The following is a 20,181-nucleotide window of genomic DNA, read 5'->3' as shown; positions in this document are numbered from 1 at the left end:
AGAAGAAAGTTAAGAGTAAATGTGAATAAGAGCAAGGTTATTAGGTACAGCAGGGTTGAGGGTCAAGTCAATTGGGAGGTAAGTTTGAATGGAGAAAAACTGGAGGAAGTGAAGTGTTTTAGATATCTGGGAGTGGATCTGGCAGCGGATGGAACCATGGAAGCGGAAGTGGATCATAGGGTGGGGGAGGGGGCGAAAATTCTGGGGGCCTTGAAGAATGTGTGGAAGTCGAGAACATTATCTCGGAAAGCAAAAATGGGTATGTTTGAAGGAATAGTGGTTCCAACAATGTTGTATGGTTGCGAGGCGTGGGCTATGGATAGAGTTGTGCGCAGGAGGATGGATGTGCTGGAAATGAGATGTTTGAGGACAATGTGTGGTGTGAGGTGGTTTTATCGAGTGAGTAACGTAAGGGTAAGAGAGATGTGTGGAAATAAAAAGAGTGTGGTTGAGAGAGCAGAAGAGGGTGTTTTGAAGTGGTTTGGGCACATGGAGAGAATGAGTGAGGAAAGATTGACCAAGAGGATATATGTGTCGGAGGTGGAGGGAACGAGGAGAAGAGGGAGACCAAATTGGAGGTGGAAAGATGGAGTGAAAAAGATTTTGTGTGATCGGGGCCTGAACATGCAGGAGGGTGAAAGGAGGGCAAGGAATAGAGTGAATTGGAGCGATGTGGTATACCGGGGTTGACGTGCTGTCAGTGGATTGAATCAAGGCATGTGAAGCGTCTGGGGTAAACCATGGAAAGCTGTGTAGGTATGTATATTTGCGTGTGTGGACGTATGTATATACATGTGTATGGGGGGGTGGGCCATTTCTTTCGTCTGTTTCCTTGCGCTACCTCGCAAACGCGGGAGACAGCGACAAAGTATAATAAAAAAAATAAAAATAAAATATATATATTTTATTTATTTTGCTTTGTCGCTGTCTCCCGCATTAACAAGGTAGCGCAAGGAAACAGACAAAAGAATGGTCCAACCCACCCACATACACATGTATATACATACACGTCCACACACGCAAATATGCATACCTATACATCTCAACGTATACACATATACACACACAGACATATACATATATACATATGTACATAATTCATACTGTCTGCCTTTATTCATTCCCATCGCCAGAAGCTGGTGACTGAGTTTGGTAAAGTGTATGAAAGAAGAAAGCTGAGCGTAAATGTGAATAAGAGCAAGGTGATTAGGTACAGTAGGGTTGAGGGACAAGTCAACTGGGAGGTAAGTTTGAATGGAAAAAAACTGGAGGAAGTGAAGTGTTTTAGATATCTGGGAGTGGATTTGGCAGCGGATGGAACCATGGAAGCAGAAGTGAATCTTAGGGTGGGGGAGGGGGCAAAAGTTCTGGGAGTGTTGAAAAATGTGTGGAAGTCAAGAATGTTAACTCGGAAAGCAAAAATGGGTATGTTTGAAGGAATAGTGGTTCCAACAATGTTACATGGTTGAGAGGCGTGGGCTATAGATATAGTTGTGCGGAGGAGGGTGGACTTGCTGGAAATGAGCACATAAATGGATTTAAGCAACATGGGAAGTAAAGTGAAATTGCTTAAATCCTTTAATGTAAATGCTGCCTTCAGCAACAATAATACTATAAAGAATATCTTAATCAGGAATTCACCAGAAAATTCTCTTGGATGCATCTATAAAGTGCCACGTGGAAATTGTGATAAATTTTATGTTGGGCAGACTGGTAAGGATCTTCCTGTTAAACTTAAGCATTATACAATAGTATAAAAATGGGACAAGAATCAAATGCCTGGTTTAATCACGTTAAAAACTATGATCATTGTATTGACTGGAGTAATGCCATCTCAGTTATTATCTCTAAACTCTATTACTACGAGAAATATCATTGAATCTTCTATTATTAAATAAACAAAGAATTATAATCTTAATATCAGTGATGGTCTGTACAAACTAGATAACTTTATTGTTAAAAAGATTTGTAAAATGTTAAGTTTATGAATGCTCGTTGTATGTCTTGGACAATCACATTTACCGAATGGCGTCCTAGCTTCGTCTCTTTGATGTATATCAACTGACTCATAACTCATATTTCTCTTTTGTGTCTCCCCTGATGACATGATTATTACACGAAAGTGCACTTGGGAACATACACATGTATATACATACACATCCACACACACACATATACATACCTATGCATTTCAACGTATACATATATATACATGCACAGACATATACATATATACACATGTACATAATTCATACTTGCTCTCTTTATTCATTCCCGTCACCACTCGGCCACACATGTAATGACAACCCCCTCCCCCTGCATGCGTACGAGGTAGCACTAGGAAAAGACAACAAATGTCACAGTCATTCACACTCAGTCTCTAGCTGTCATGTGTAATGCACTGAAACCACAGCTCCCTTTCCACATCCAGGCCCTACAAAACTCTCCATGGTTTACCCAAGATGCTTCAAATGCCCTGGTTCAATCCACTGACAGCTCGTCCACCCCAGTATACCACATTGTTCTAATTCACTCTATCCCTTGCACACCTTTCACCCTCCTATTTGTTCAGGCCCCGATCACTCAAGATCTTTTTCACTCCATCCTTCCACCTCCAATTTGGCCTCCCACCTCTCCTTCTTCCCTCTACCTCTGACGCATATACTCTCTTTGTCTATCTTTTCTTTCCTCACTCATTTTCTTCATGTGACCAAACCATTTCAACACACCCTCTTCTGCTCTCTCAACCAGACTCATTTTATTGTATCTCTCTTACCCTTTCATTAATTGCTCGATCAAACCACCTCACACCACATATTGTCCTCAAACTTTTCGTTTCCAGCACATCCACCCTCCTCCACACAACCTTATGAATAGCTCATGCCTCGCAACCATATAACATTGTTGGATCCATTATTCCTTCAAGCATACCCATTTTTGTTCTCCGAGATAATGTTTTCGCCTTCCACACATTCTTCAATGCTTCCAGAACCTTCGCCCCCTCCCCTACTCTGTGACTTCATGTATGTGCGTGTATGTGTGTGTAAGCGGATGGGTCTTTCTTTGTCTGTTTCTTGGTGCTAATGTGGGAAACAACAATCAAGTATAGTAAAATAAATAATATAAAGATGATATATGTATATATATACTACAGGGGTCACCATAATTTGCAGAGTATGTACCAGAAGCCTCTGCAAACTATCAAAATGCAAAATCTAGTTTAACTGATATAAGTGGAAGTAATCAAGAGATTTGAAAATTGTGGCTGCTACCACTCACTTGCAAATCAAAATTTGACTCAAATATTTCATATATATGGTATAACAGAAGAACACAAAAATGTGTAAATGCAAATTCTAATTTTGTGAATTCTTGTGACAGCACTCTCCTTAATTCCAGCCCCAGGAGTCCATTCTGTCTTTATGAGACTCCTGCTGCATTCAAGAAGCTGGCCATGTCCACTGGTTGGGATAATGGGTTGTAAAGTATTGTAATGATGTGTGTGTATCTGTGTGGAGAATGTGCAGGGCAATTAAGTAGTAAGTTCTCAGTGTCTTTATGGTAGTTGCATCATGGGCATGAAGGAACTTGGAATATGTAGAAACATAGTTTGTAGTGCTGTAGTGATCAGTGATGTCTTGTGCAAGTAGGGGGGAAGTGTAACTCAAGTTGGTCCTGCAAGTGTGATTTCTGATGGATGTATGTCTGACGAGTTGGAGTGTAAGACTGAGTTAGGAGGTTCGTTGTTTAGTGTTTGCCTGGATAGTATGGGGTGTATGTGTTATCTTAGTGTTATTCTTGTTGGAGGTGAGGGGATCTTTAAGTAGAGGTTACTGAAGTGTGATGTTGGGGCAGGCTTTTGATTTTGATTTAGGAGCTGGTGGTTAGTTATAAAGTGGTTTGGTTGGGAGGGGTCTCGAGCTACTGCACAGCATGTAAAGGTGGTTCTGTATTAAGTGAATCTTTGTTTCACTGTGAAGGTGTTGAGTGTTTGTGGTTGCTAGGGAGCCAGTGATTGTTATGAGTGCACTATCTTTTGTGATTTGCGGCTCAGTTATATTTGCTTTTGAGATGGTAAGTGAAGCATACTTTAAAGCAGAGCAGATGAAACGTTCGTAGAGGATGCTGAGGGATACTTTTTCTTGTCCATATATGTTGCCAATTAGCATCCAAAATGGATTTAGTTTGTGTGTTGATGCTAATAATGTAAGGACTGTCATGTGTTTGCTGTATGTAATGCTTAGAATTGTTAGTGTTTTGTTCTGTGTGAATGAATATTCATTCAAGGTGGCTGGAGGGTGTGCTGAATTCATATCTGTCTGGTGTTAAAAGAGTGACTGATGATGTCTGTGGAAATGCAGACTTTCTGTTTCTGGTGAGCTATTGCTCCAATTGTGTAATGTAGTGCTGCATGTTTGATGTTACACCTGTAGTGTTAGGGTGTTGTCATGTGGTTGTTAAAGTCATCTGTATATGAAAGGACTTTCATGTTAAAGCCTGTGCAGGTTGCGCAGAAAGAGAATGAAAAGAGATGGAGAAAGAGCTGCTCCTTGGGGAACTCCTCTTAAAAGTTTAATTGTTTTAAACATGAAGCTATTGTCAGTGAGGTGAAGTGGCTGTCTATGCAAATGGCTGACCATTTTTGTCACTGTTGTGGAGGGTGGTGTCAAGTATATTTGTGTGAGGATGTGTCAAGGAAGTGCCATACGCTTTATTGATATCTACTGCCACTAGTACAGTGTGGGAGGGGCTTTGTGGATGGCTGAATCCATCTAGGAAATGTTGTGTGAGGTCAGTGTTTAATGTAGTGGTGGAGTGTTTGGGTCTGAAACCATGGTGTGTGAGTGAGATGTTTTGTATAATTTGGATTTGGATCCTTTTTTTTCCCTTAAGAGTTTGGATAGAAGTGATACAGGGGAGTAGGAAGAGGGGAAATGAGTGGTTTTAATGACTGGCATTTTGCTGGCAATTTTCCAGATGTTAGGGATTCTGTTATATAGACAGGAATAGTCGAATACAAATAAATATATGCAAAAAGTACAAAAGTACCAAGTGTCTATACAAGGAAGGTAAAGCCACAAGGAAACAGAAAATACAGTGTCAAAAGTTCTTGTATTATCACACTAGTAGGACTGAAAAACAGAATGATATGCTTACTGCCAATGAGTGGGGTAAGCAAATTAATTAAGAAACAGGTAAAGGGATTAAGGCACAGGTCACCTTTGATGACCATCCCTCTTAGGTGCCAAACTAAGGTTATGTTCTGAGAAACGTATTTTTAATTTTTTCACTTATAAAGTTATCTAATTTATATAAAACAACATTTTGATTCATATCAATATTTCTACCATGTTTGATAACAGATGATTCAACAATATTTCTATCCATTACTGAGTTACTGTATGTGATAACCTTAACACTGCTCTAGCTAATTTGACGACTAAAGTATTTGAGATGGAGAAATAGTGCATTGGACTGTTGGCCATACTTAACACAATTGTATGTTATTTAACCCTGATATTAAGAACTTACAAGTCTGACCAATATGAAACTGACCACACTCTTTACAGGATATATTTTATACACAACCCTATTGAGAAGTTACAGAATTTCTGGTAAGGCTCTCCCAAACCGTATTATTATTGCTATAGACTACATTAAAATCTTTTAACAAAACAGCAACATTAAGCAAGTTCTCACACTAAGGTAAAACTGTTGTTTTTTAAGATGAGACAGCACAGGCATCTGAGACCCTAAACAAAGCCATCCCATCAATGCTATATATATATCCTAGCCTGAGCCAGATACTCATTTTACCCAAGTACCATCCCCTAGGGGTGGATGAACAGCCGGGTAGACTATGGACCAACTACCACAACCATGATTTAAACCTAAGCGCTCAATCCTGGGCAACCCATAAATGCATCATGGTTAAACATTGTAAAAAGACTTACTAGAAGATTTGCAAGCCAAATCAAAGAAACGTCTTAGACATGATAATTCATAAGCGGTCTCATAGATATTGCAGAGTTCATCATCAATGAATTCTGGATTATATCCCACTTCAGAAGCATCTGGAACACAGATTGTCAAAATGGCTTGTCTGTATTCTCAATCCATTAACTGGCACAATATCTTGTTCTCATTTCAAAATCAATATTAATCAAGTAGAAAAACTAAGTAGTGTCCAGCTTGATTACAAATTTAAGCTTCTCAGATCTGATGTGTTACTATTCACCAAAGTCTCAACTGGTGATTAATTCTAGTTCTTGGAGGAAGAGCTTGAAAGACATGCTTGACTACTGCATACAAGTACCATTCTAGAGTTAAGTGAACTATGTGTTAAATACTCTAAGTTTCAGTTCAATGATAGTTTCTTCCCACAGCAGTTTGTTAGTATCGGAAATCCTCTCTGAGCCCTGTTATGTAATTCATGAATGGAGTTTTTGAAAGTAAGATACTTCATGACATCTTACTTAGTAATATCAAATCCAGGTATGTTGATGATATTCTTTGTCTCTGGCCTATCAAAAGAGATGAAAATTTATTTCCTAACAATTCAGTGTTGACTCAGGGAAGCTCCCTCTTGAAACTGCAACAAACAATACACTGGCATTATTTTGTTCATACTTGATCACTATTTCCCACATCAGAAAAGTAGAACTAGAAAACTGATGAAAGAAGACACATCCACTCACAAAAACATATACATAAATACACACACACACACATGTACATATATACATACATAGATACATATACATACATATACATATATATAAACATGTACATATATGCACGCATAGATACATATACATACATTTATATTTATCATACTTAGTCGCAGTATAAATAATACTTAGTTGCAGTCTACTGTGTTAGCGAGGTAGCGCAAGGAAACAGATGAAAGAATGGCCCACCCCACCAACATACATACGTATATACTTAAACGCCCACATATGCACATATACATACCTATAAATTTCAATGTATACATACATACACATACACAGACATATACATATATACACATGTACATAATTCATACTTGCTGCCTTCATCCATTCCCATCGCCACCCAGCCACACATGAAATGGCACCCCCTCCCCCTGCGTATGTGCAAGGTAGCGCTAAGAAAAGACAACAAAGGCCACATTCATTCACACTCAACTCTCTAGCTGTCATGTATAATGCAACCAAACCACAGCTCCCTTTCCACATCCAGGCCCCACAAAACTTTCCATGGTTTACCTCAGCTGCTTCACATGCCCTAGTTCAATCCAATGACAGCACGTCGACCTCGGTATACCACATCATTCCAATTCACTCTATTTCTTGCACATCTTTCACCCTCCTGTATGTTCAGGCCCCAATCACTCAAAATCTTTTTCACTCCATCCTTCCACCTCCAATTTGGTCTCCTACTTCTAGTTCCCTCCACCTCTGACACATATATCCTCTCTGTCAATCTTTCCTCACTCATTCTCTCCATATGATCAAACCATTTCAATACACCCTCTTCTGCTCTCTCAGCCACACTCTTTTTATCACCACATATCTCTCTTACCCTTTCATTACTTGATCAAACCACCTCATACCACATACTGTCCTCAAACATTTCATTTCCAACACATCCAACCTCCTCCGAACAACCCTATCTATAGCCTATGCCTCACAACCATATAACATTGTTGGAACCACTATTCCTTCAAACTTACTCATTTTTACTCTCTGGGATAATGTTCTCACTTCTTCAATGCTTCCAGAACATTCGCCCCCTTCGCCACCCTGTGACTCACTTCCGCTTCCATGGTTCCATCCACTGTTAAATCCACTCCCAGATATCTAAAACACTTCACTTCCTCCAGTTTTTCTCCATTCAAACTTACCTCCCAACTGACTTGACCCTTAACCCTACTGAACCTCATAACCTTGCCCTTATTCACATTTACTCAGCTTTCTTCTTTCACACACTTTACCAAACTCAGTCACCAATTTCTGTAGTTTTTCACCCAAATCAGTTGCCAGCACTGTATCATCAGCAAACAACAACTGACTCGCTTCCCAAGCCCTCTCATCCACAACAGACTGCACCCTCTCTCCAAAACTATTGCATTCACCTCCCTAACAACCCCATCCATAAACAAATTAATTGATAGGCATGTGAAAGTGAGACTTTTGGATGTTAATGTGCTGAGCGGGGCAACTGGAGGTACATCTGATCTATATCTTTTGGAGGCGAAGGTGAAAATATGTAGAGGTTTTCAGAAAAGAAGAGAGAATGTTGGGGTGAAGAGAGTGATGAGGGTAAGTGAGCTTGGAAAGGAGACTTGTGTGAGGAAGTACCAGGAGAGATTGAGTGCACAATGGAAAAAGGGGAGAGCAAATGATATAAGGGGAGTGGGGAGGAATGGGATGTATTTAGGGAAGCAGTGATGGCTTATGTAAAAGATGCCTGTGGCATGAGAAAGGTGGGAGGTGGGCAGATTAGAAAAAGTAGTGAGTGATGGGATGAAGTAAGATTGTTAGTGAAAGAGACGAGAGGCGCTTGGACAATTTTTGCAGGGAAGTAGTGTGAATGACTGGGAGACGTATAAAAGAAAAAGGCAGGAGGTCAAGAGAAAGGTGCATGAGGCGAAAAAGAGGGCAAATGAGAGTTTGGGTAAGGGAGTTTCATTAAATTTTAGGGAGAATAAAAATATGTTTTGGAAGGAGGTAAATAAAGTGTGTAAGACAAGAGAACAAATGGGAACATCGGTGATGGAGGATATTGGGGAGGTAATAACAAGTAGTGGTGAAGTGAGAAGGAGATGGAGTGAGTACTTTGAAGGTATGTTGAATGTGTTTGATGAAAGAGTGGCAGACATAGGGAGTTTTGGTTGAATTGGTGTGCGAAGTGAGAGGGTCAGGGAGAATGGTCTAGTAAACAGAGAAGAGGTAGTGAAAGCTTTGCGGAAGATGAAAGCCAACAAGGCGGTGGGTTTGGATGGTACTGCAGTGGAATTTATTAAAAAGGGGGGTGACTGGCTGGTAAGGATATTCAATGTATGTATGGTTCATGGTGGAGTGCCTGAGGATTGACAGAATGCATGCATAGTGCCATTGTACAAAGGCAAAGGGGATAAAGGTGAGTGTTCAAATTACAGAGGTATAAGTTTGTTAAGTTTTCCTGGGAAATCATATGGGAGGGTACTGATTGAAAGGGTCAAGGCATATACAGAGCATCAGATTGGGGAAGAGGAGTGTGGTTTCAGATGTGGTGGAGGATATGTGAATCAGGTGTTTGCTTTGAAGAATGTATGTGAGAAATACTTAGAAAAACAGATGGATTTGTATGTAGCATTTATGGATCTGGAGAAGCCATATGGTAAGAGTTGACAGAGATGCTCTGTGGAAGGTATCAAGAGTATATGGTGTGGAAGGTAAGTTGCTAGAAGCAGTGAAAAGTTTTTATCAAGGATTCAAGGCATGTGTATGAGTAGGAAGAGAGGAAAGCGATTGGTTCCAAGTGAATGTTGGTTTGCGGCAGGGGTGCATGATGTCTCCATGGTTGTCTAATATATACATACATATACATATATACACATGTACAAATTCATACTTGCTTGCCTTAATCCATTCCTGGTGTGAACCCGCCCCACACGAAACAGCATCACCACCCCTTGCATCAGCAAGGTAGTGCCAGGAAACATATGAAGAAATGCCACATCCACTCACACCCATTCTCTAACTGTAATGTGTAATTCACTGAAACCACAGCTCCTTATCCATATCCAGGCCCCACAGACCTTTCTATGGTTTACCCCAGATGTTTCATATGCCCTGGTTCAATCCACTGATGGCACATTGACCCCAATATACCACATCATTCCACTTCATTCTATTCCATGCACACATTTCACCATCAAGCATACTGAGCCCCTGATTGCTCAAAATCTTTTTCACTCTACCATTTCATCTGCAATTTGGTCTCCTCATTCTCCTTGTCCCCTCCACTTCTGACACACATATCCTCTTTGTCAACCTTTCCTCACTCATTCTCTCCATATGTTTAAACTATTTCAACACACCTTCTTGTGCTCTCTCAACCACACTTTTTTTTATTACCACACATCTGTCTTATCCTTTCAATATTTACTCAATCAAACCACCTCATACCACATACTGTCCTCAAACATTTAATTTCCAGCACATCCACCCTCCTCTGTGCAACTCTATCTATAGCTCATGCCTTGCAACTGTATAATACTACTGAAACTGCTATGCCTTCATACATACCCATTTTTAGCATCATTAGAGTGTAACATTCATAGGGAAGAAAATAACCTAAAATTTAGGATACTGAAAACTCACAAATGTCTGTTCATATATTCAGTACTACTTTACTCATCATGATAAAGTAAAACATGGAATAACAACCCCCTCCCCCCTCATGTGTGCAAGGTAGTGCTAGGAAAAGACAACAAAGGCCCCATTTGTTCACACTCAGTCTCTAACTGTATATATATATATATATATATATATATATATATATATATATATATATATATATATATACATATACATATATATATATATATATATATATATATATATATATATATATAAGAATAAGACAGTAAAAAAGAATTACTTACATGTGTGGTGAGCTTATATGGTGAATGAATTTTCAAGCCGCAACATTGCCAGATATGCCATGTATCCCTACTAAAGACATAATATACACACATCTCACCGTGCATTCATGTTATGATTGCAAACAATATATATTCTGTTATTCACATCTATCTATATGCATTATCTATATAAATCTACATACAATATTTATAGACATTTTCTTTGCTGCCTGGGTAGTGCAAAAATGAAGTACTATACTCCATGGCATTTTCACGGTTACTATCCAACTGCATAGAAAAAAATATGGGTAAAAGATGTGGAGACATTGTCTGAGTTGCCAATAACTGTTCCATGACTTACTACTCTGCTATTTCCCATGCCAGGCTTTTTCAGTGTCCCAGATTATATAAAGCACACCTGAAGGCAACCACTAGAAGTGTTCCAAATTGTATTTGACAGATCATGAGTCAGTAGGTTAGTATTTTCAAGTCTGGAAGTTCTCACTTACATGGCATATTAAGAATGCTGAATGTAAATATGGTGTTCCTCACAAGGTGGCTATGAATAGGATGAATATGAGTGTAAATGATTTTCCTAATGTTTGTGAGTAATGAATCTTGTATTAATTACCTCTACCATCATTGTATAAGGCATTATGATTGATGAGCTTTACAGTGTCTCTAGAAATGTTGCTATTATTGGAAAAGAATAAGGCATTATGATTGATGAGCTTTACAGTGTCTCTAGAAATGTTATTATTATTGGAAAAGAATAAGGCATTATGATTGATGAGCTTTACAGTGTCTCTAGAAATGTCATTATCATTGGAAAAGAATAATGTAAAAATATGAATTTTTTTCAAATCTTTCATTACTTTAAAGCCTTACTGTTGTTTTAAGAGTTTGTATCCTAGCTTTTGTATGACGTTACACATAGTAAAATGTCACTATGAACTCCGGCTATATGATGTCCCCAGTATTGTGCTAAACAATCCTACAGGGTAAGCAATCTATTCTTCCTAAATGAAATATTGTGAAAAATTATCAGTATTCTATTTACTTTCCCTTACAATTAACATTCATTTTGTTCTTCAGAATGATTTTTTTCCATCTACAGTTTAATTATAATATAAATCATATCATTTCCCCACTTGCAACCAAGTGTATTTGTGTTTAATACTTAAGATTAATCAATCAAGAAGAGTATATAACAAACAGTACTGTACTCACTAAAGAAATAAAAATTTCTGGTTCTGGCTGGTTGTTTTGTCAAAGTCCTGGTCACAACTTGAACTTAGAAAAAATTGGGCTCTGGCCAGAATCAAGTTCTGGTGCACCCTAAATATAATTACATATTTTGTAGTATGGAACATTTTTATACACACAAGACATTCACAAAGCATATCATGATATTACATCATAAGCATCTTACCTAATTTGTGGTGAAAATGCAAGAAGAAAAGGAATCTCTCTCAGTAGGCTGGTGAAGCATGGGAGAAGGGATGCTTGTTTATGTTTCTAGTTACAGCCATCATCACCAAAGGGAAGCACCTATCGATGTGGGAAAGCCACCAAAATATTCAGAAAAATTGGTAGAGTGCTGGTGAGGGAAACATTTTTAAATGGCTTTGGCCAAAATGCGACTATTGCACTTGAAAGTTCTTAACCCTTTCACTGAGGCAGTTCTAATATCCACTAAGTTTGGTACTATTATCAACAAGAACATAATTTTTTAGATAAGGTGATATAAAATCAAACTGGCATAACAATGTTTACATCTACTGTGCACCCTTTAACATATGCTGTCACGCATATAAGGTACTCCTGGAGTAATTTTAGATATACATAGTGAGATATGTGGTATTTCTGGGAGGGTATCTGTCACAAAAAAGTATAGTTACCATGAGATTTCATTACTAAAATCCATTTTCTTGTAAGAGTGTCACAGCTTCACAAATCATAACGACATGTGAAGTTGCAGATCTCATACAGGATTCCTTGACAGTCCCTAATACAGATACTGACTAATGCATGGAAAAAATTAAGACTGCAGTGCCTAAGTAAAATGCTTGGGATGCTACTACAAGCATTAATCTTTAAACACTGCAAACCTTCATACGAAGACCTACACAGCAGGCACCTGGAGCCATCACGTGAGTGCAAATTTTTGTGGGCTTATTTTGAACAACCTGCCAATTATTCTGACAAATGTATAGCTATTAAAGTTTCTATTTGTTACCATAGGTACTTATTAGAGACTGCCACTCTCTGGAAGTAATTCTGGTGTAACTATATGCATATAATGCAAATGTGTGAATAAATGTAAATAGTAACCATAAACAGTATTAAGTTTCATTTAGTAAATGTGGGTCATGAAGCTTCCCCTCCTGCCAGAGTACATCTCCACAGCCCCTTACCCCAATGTTTTGCATTACGAAAATTGAGCAATATTCTCAGGGTTATCTCATGGCCATATAAATTATATCAGCTCACTTATTATACATATCCTTTATATTCACATGAATTTCTTTCATAAATAATGGCTTGTCATTATCGAATCTGAGCAGAGCCTCACCCCACTACTTTTCCTCTGTCCTTTTGCAGTATTTTACTAAGGGTTCTAAGAATAAAATTCAGAACTATGTCATCCCCATGCAAATTATGTTTGCTCATTTGATTGCACTTCTTTATTTTTACATGTGTATCTTTCATTTTATGATGAGAAACAGAAAATCAGAGGACCTTGTTTGTCCATGTTGTGAGTAACTTTCAATACGTCAGCCAGCCTTTAACGATTAACAGCCATACGTTTAACCTTGAGGCAGAGGCGGTTTATTTAAGAATCATTAACATAATCGCCCTAAGCTGTAGTGAACACAAAAATGCCTCCAAAGCATATGACCCAATCACAGTGAAAGGGCTAAGCTCAGGTGCCTAAATGCAACCTTAGCATCTAAAGGGTTATGAAAATAACATATGAAAAAAGAAAAAGAATACTAATCCATGGGATGGAAAAAGGCTTGTCTTATAAAAGCCGTCTGGCCAATACACAGCACATGAGAATTTTGAACTGTCAGGCAGCCAGGACAGTTTTGGATCGATAATGTCATCTCTATGGTGGCCACTGATTGCCTGAAGGAAGGCTCAAAATGAGCAAGCTGCTGCTACTTAGTTGGCATGATGGTGACAGGTTGAGAAGCCAGTGTTTCCCCACCATAGAGAGAGATGGTTAGGAGGTTCTAACCATGGTTTTCCTAGAATCTATCCCGAAGAATCTCTCAAGCTCACGGGACAGACCACAGAAGAGAGAAATTTAGTCAAGTAGAAAGAGTCATATGAGTTACAGGTTGCCAAGTCTCATGTGCAAGATGAGGTGTGTGTGTATTTGTGGACTGAATGCCAGCAACCCACATATGTGTGTGAGAGAGAGGGAAAAAAACAGCTTGGTCTAAGGATGGGAACTTGACAGCCACTGCAGTGCTGCCATGACTAAACCACTCAATCTTTGATGGTGAATGTATGTGATTACCTATCCCTACTGTCAAGAGGCTGTCACCAAATTCCACACACTTGAGGTTACACTGCGAGTGAAAAGTCATCTTTGGTGAGGCTATATCATTGATGGTACAGTCTCATCAATGAACTTTTCATCCCAATGGAGTCTACATTTTCCTGCAGTTGGAAGGAGCGCAGCTTGAGTTGCAGGAACCTTTAGAAAAAGGTCCTGCATAACACCATGACTCTTTCATAAAAGCTGAACCTGGGATAATCATTTAATAAATGAATAAATAATGCAAGGGGAAAAGTCTTGCACTCATGGGGCCCTATCTCATTAATGTTCCTTACCTATGACAAGATTTGGCCTATAGGAAGGGTTAGCAAGAAGTACTCACCACAATAAAACTTAAGATTTGTATGAGTTACATGTTGACAAGCATATGTGTATAATGAAGTGTGTGTATGTGTGTGCATGTCTGTGGACTGAATATCAACAATCTATGTCTTTATGTGGCCAAAAAGAAGAGACATCAATACAGGTTGAAAGAGAACTTGACAGCCATTGTAATACTGGCCCACTGCATTATCAACACTAACCCTCCTGCTACTCAAATGATAGTACCTCTCAGGTCAGTGGTTGCCCCTGCGTGTGTGTGTGTGTGTGTATGCATATGTGTGTGTATGTGTATATGTATGTGTATGTGTGTATATGTGCATGCATGTGTGCGTGTGTGTAAACCTATTTGCATTGTACAGGGAGGGAGCTTTACACTAGTGACGCCCCATCTCTTGGCATTCTTTTGTATCATTCAGCTTCTTAAATCTATGTATGCTGTTGTACTAACCATGTCCTGTCATTCTATTCCACTCATCCACCATACTTATACTATAAGAATACTTCTCTACATCTTTTTTAAAATGTTACTTTCTTAACTTCATGTTATGTCATCTGGTTTCTCTTTTCCTACATCTCTCAAAAATCTTTTCACTATCAACATCATTAATCCATTTTAAAAACTTAAAGGTTATGATCAGGTCTTCCCCACTCTTCCACGTGCAAATTTAAGATCTGTTGAGTCTATGACTTTAGTCTGTAACTTAGCTCTCTTAATTCTCTTAAGTCTTTGTTGCCTTCCTCTAGACCTTATCTAACAGCTCTTTTTGCTTCATTAGGTATGAAGAACAAACCTGTAAAGCTTATTCTAGTTTCACTCTTATGAAAGATATGAACACTTTGCTGAATATTTCCTTATCCATAAACCTTATGATTTTTCTGATATTTGCCAGCAGACAGTTTGTTACCTTAACTATTCTCTTGATATGAAATTCTGGCAACAGCTTAGGGACAATGTTGACTTCCATGTCCTTCTTATGCACTGAATCCTAAAACTCATTTCTTGCTCAATAATAATCATACTAAGGCCTTCTTTCACTTTGTCCCATTCTCATCACTTTAAATTCACTTGGGTTGAATTTCATCAGCCACATATCAGATCAACTTTGGAGTCAGTTTAGGTCCTCTTCTTAGCTGATGCAGTCCTCCTCACTTTTCACTTCCCTTATAGCCTTTGCATCATATGCAAACATATTCAGGTAAGAGTCCATACCTTCAGGCAAGTCTTTCACACAGATCAAGAGGAGTGAAGGTCCTAAAACAGAACCCTGTGGGACTTTGCTGATCACCTCAACCCACTTGGAGGAGGCTCCTCTGACATGTATCTTCTGGTCCCTTCCACGGAGATAATCTTCTATCAACTGAAGGGTTTCTCCCTTAATCTTGCCCAATGATCCACCTGTTTAATCAGTCTCCCATACAAAACAGAGTCAAAAGCAAACAATCCACCAAGCCTTCCCTTTTGTTTAATATAAATTTCTACACCAGTAAGATGGAATGCAGATGTTTTAGAAATCATCAAGACATTTAGAAAAGATACAAGCAAAACCCAAAAATCTTGACCTATACATGGCTCAGAGTCTGAATCCCTTAGCCTTTTTACCTGACCTTTAAATGAAAACTTAGTCCTGATGAATTTATGGAAAAGTTTCGAATTTTCTCTTACCTTATCCACAATTTTCTTTTCAAAGTTTCTTTGCTCCTCCTTTCTTATTCCGGTTTATGGGCCTGCTTAATGGGGTTAAATTTTATATTCATTTATTATACTTTGTTGCTGTCTCCCGCGTTAGCAAGGTAGCGCAAGGAAACAGATGAAAGAATGGCCCAACCCACCCACATACACATGTATATACATACACATCCACACACGCACATATACATACCTATACATTTCAACATATACATATATATGCATACAAAGACATACATATATACACATGTACATAATTCATACCTGCTGCCTTTATTTATTCCTGTTGCCATCCTGCCACACATAAAATGACAACCCCCTCCCCCCACATGCGTACAAAGTAGCACTAGGAAAAGACAACAAAGGCCACATTCGTTCACACTCAGTCTCTAGCTGTCATGTATAATGCATCAAAACCACAGCTCCCTTTCCACATCCAGGTCCCTGACACTTCACATGCCCTAGTTCAATCCACTGATAGCACGTCAACCCAGGTATACCACATTGCTCCAATTCACTCTATTCCTTGCATGCCTTTCATCCTCCTGCATGTTCAGGCTGTGATCGCTCAAAATCTTTTTCACTCCATCCTTCCACCTCCAATTTGGTCTCCCACTTCTCCTTGTTCCCTTCACCTCTGACACATATCCTCTCTGTCAATCTTTCCTCACTCATTCTCTCTATGCGACCAAACCATTTCAAAACATCCTCACCTGCTCTCTCAACCATACTCTTTTTATTACCACACATCTCTCTTACCCTTTCATTACTTACTCGATCAAACCACCTCACACCACACATTGTCCTCAAACATCTCATTTCCAACACATCCACCCTTCTCCGCTCAACCCTATCTATAGCCCATGCCTCACAAAAATATAACATTGTGGGAGCCACTATTCCTTCAAACATATCCATTTTTGCTTTCCAAGATAATATTCTTGCTTTCCACACATTCTTCAATGCTCCCAGAACTTTTGCCCCCTCCCCCACCCTGTGACTCACTTCTGCTTACATGGTTCCATCTGCTGCCAAATCCACTCCAAGATATCTAAAACACTTCACTTCCTCCAGTTTTTCTCCATTCATACTTACCTCCCAATTGACTTGTCCCTCAACCCTACTGTACCTAATAACCTTGCTCTTATTCACATTTACTTTCAGATTTCTTCTTTCACACACTTTACCAAACTCAGTCACCAGCTTCTGCAGTTTCTCACCCATATCAGCCACCAGCGCTGTATCACCAGCGAACAACAACTGACTCACTTCCCAAGCTATCTCATCCAAAACAGACTCCATACTTGCCCCTCTTTCCAAAACTCTTGCATTCACCTCCCTAACAACCCTATCCATAAACAAATTAAACAACCATGCAAACATCACGCACCCCTGCTGCAAACCGACATTTACTGAGAAACAATCACTTTCCTCTCTTCCTACTCATACACATGCCTTACAACCTTAATAAAAACTTTTCACTGCTTCTAACAACTTGCCTCCCACACCATATATTATCATTTCTATCAACTCCTTCTCCAGATCCATAAATGCTACATACAAATCCATTTGTTTTTCTAAGTATTTCTCACATACATTCTTCAAAGCAAACACCTGATCCACACATCCTCTACCACTTCTGAAACCACACTGCACTTCTGATCCTCTATACATGCCTTCATCCTCTCAATCAATACCCTTTCATATAATTTCCCAGGAATACTTAACAAACTTATACCTCTGTAATTTGAACACACACCTTCATCCCCTTTGCCTTTGTAAAATGGCACTATGCATTCATTCCACCAATCCTCAGGCACTTCACCATGAGCCATACATACATCAAATATCCTTACCAATCAGTCACAACACAGTTACCCCTTTTTTAATAAATTCCACTGCAATACCATCCAAATCCACCGCCTTGCTGGCTTTCATCTTCCGCAAAGCTTTCATTACCTCTTCTCTGTTTACCAAATCATTCTCCCTAACCCTCTCACTTTGCACACTACCTCAACCAAAACACCCTATATCTGCCATTCTATCATCTAACACATTCAACAAACTTTCAAAATACTCACTCCATCTCCTTCTCACATCACCACTATTTGTTATGACCTCCCAATTAGGCCCCTTCAAGGATGTTCTGATTTGTTCTCTTGTCTTATGCACTTTATTTACCTCCTTCCAAAACATATTCTTATTCTCCCTAAAATTCAATGATACTCTCTAACCTTAACACTCATTTGCCCTCTTTTTCACCTCTTGCATCTTTCTCTTGACCTCCTGCCTCTTTCTTTTATACATCTCCCAGTCATTTGCACTATTTCCCTGCAAAAATCGTCCAAATACCTCTCTCTTCTCTTTCACTAATAATCTTACTTCTTCATCCCACCACTCACTACCCTTTCTAATCTGTCCACCTCCCATGCTTTGCATGCCACAAACATCTTTTGTGCAAGCCATCATTGCTTCCCTAAATACATCTTATTCCTCCCCCACTCCCCTTACATCCTTTGCTCTTACCTTGTTCCATTCTGCACTCAGTCTCTCCAGGTACTTCCTCACACAAGTCTCCTTTGCAAGCTCACTTACTCTCACCACTCTCTTCACCCCAACATTCTTTTTTTCTGAAAACCTCTACAAATCTTCATCTTCACCTCCACAAGATAATGATCAGTCATCCCTTCAGTTGCACCTCTCAGTGCATTAACATCCAAAAGTCTCTCTTTCATGTGCCTATCAATTAACACGTAATCCAATAACGCTCTCTCGCCATCTCTCCTACTTACATACGTATATTTATGTATATCTCTCTTTCTAAACCAGGTATTCTCAATCACCAGTCCTTTTTCAGCACACAAATCTACAAGCTCTTCACCATTTCCATTTACAACACTGAACACTCCATGTACACCAATTTTTCCTTAACTGCCACATTACTCACCTTTGCATTCAAATCACCCATCACTATAACCTGGTCTCGTGCATCAAAACTGCTAACACACTCACTCAGCTGCTGCCAAAAGACTTGTCTCTCATGATTTTTCTTCTCATGCCCAGGTCTATAGGCACCAATGATCACCCATTTCTCTCCATCCACTTTCAGTTTCACCCATATCAATCTAGAGTTCACTTTCTTACACTCTATTGCATACTCCCACAACGCCTGTTTCAGGAGTAGTACTACTCCTTCCCTTGCTCTTGTCCTCTCACCAACCCCTGAATTTACTCCGAAAACATTCCCAAACCACTCTTCCCCTTTACCCTTAAGCTTCGTTTCACTTAGAGCCAAAATATCCAGGTTCCTTTCCTCAAACATACTACCTGTCTCTCCTTTTTTCTCATCTTGGTTACATCCACACACATTTAAACACCCTAATCTGAGCCTTCGAGGAGGATGAGCACTCCCCACATGACTCCTTCTGTTTCTCCTTTTTGAAAGTTAAAATCCAAGGAGGGGAGGATTTCTAGCACCCTGCTCCCATTAAATGTATGTATGAATAATTGGATGAACAAAAAAAAAACTTGGCTGGTAAAGGCACAGCTACAAAGGAGAAAGATCTTTACCTCTATTATAACATGAATGCCAGTCAAGGTTCAAGCAGTACAAATGAATTTCAAGCAAGCAAAGGGTGGTATGCAAACTTTACATGGAGATTTAGTCAGTTCATTTTCAAGCTCCATAGCTAGGAAGCTGGGTCAGCCAGTTATGAGGCAGCTGCAAGATTCAAACTCCACTTAAATGTGTTTATAAAAGAAAAGTAATGTCCATGAGCAGGTATTCAATTCAGATGAATCAAAGCTATCAAGGATCAACTTAATTTTGGGGCAATTCATCTAGCAATTTCGGTGTAAGTCTCCAGGTGTAAGCCTCTTCAGGTTATGTGTTGAAAACCTATGTGCCCTAACAGGAAGAAACAAGAATTTAACACTGGCGTAGACATCTTTAATGGGAAGGCCTGGGTGATAGGGTGATATCTG

The 20,181-nt window shown here is 39.2% G+C and overlaps 1 protein-coding gene and 1 long non-coding RNA gene across 2 annotated transcripts in view; both read right to left on the bottom strand.

The window, feature by feature from the left end:
* The window catches only part of pHCl-1 (pH-sensitive chloride channel 1), a 1,177,139-nt gene that overhangs the window by 212,644 nt on the left and 944,314 nt on the right, over nucleotides 1-20,181 (bottom strand). The gene's annotated exons all lie outside the window — the stretch shown is intronic.
* The window catches only part of LOC139750799 (uncharacterized), a 200,179-nt gene that overhangs the window by 116,965 nt on the left and 63,033 nt on the right, over nucleotides 1-20,181 (bottom strand). The window contains exon 2 of the long non-coding RNA XR_011713229.1: nucleotides 12,048-12,166. This is a non-coding gene — a long non-coding RNA (uncharacterized lncRNA). The remainder of the gene's footprint in view (nucleotides 1-12,047; nucleotides 12,167-20,181) is intronic.

The sequence above is a fragment of the Panulirus ornatus genome, chromosome 10 (genome assembly GCF_036320965.1).
Source record: "Panulirus ornatus isolate Po-2019 chromosome 10, ASM3632096v1, whole genome shotgun sequence".
Taxonomy (NCBI): domain Eukaryota; kingdom Metazoa; phylum Arthropoda; class Malacostraca; order Decapoda; family Palinuridae; genus Panulirus; species Panulirus ornatus.
Note: the sequence above shows the minus strand (reverse complement) of the source record. Positions and strands in the feature narration are given on the sequence as shown.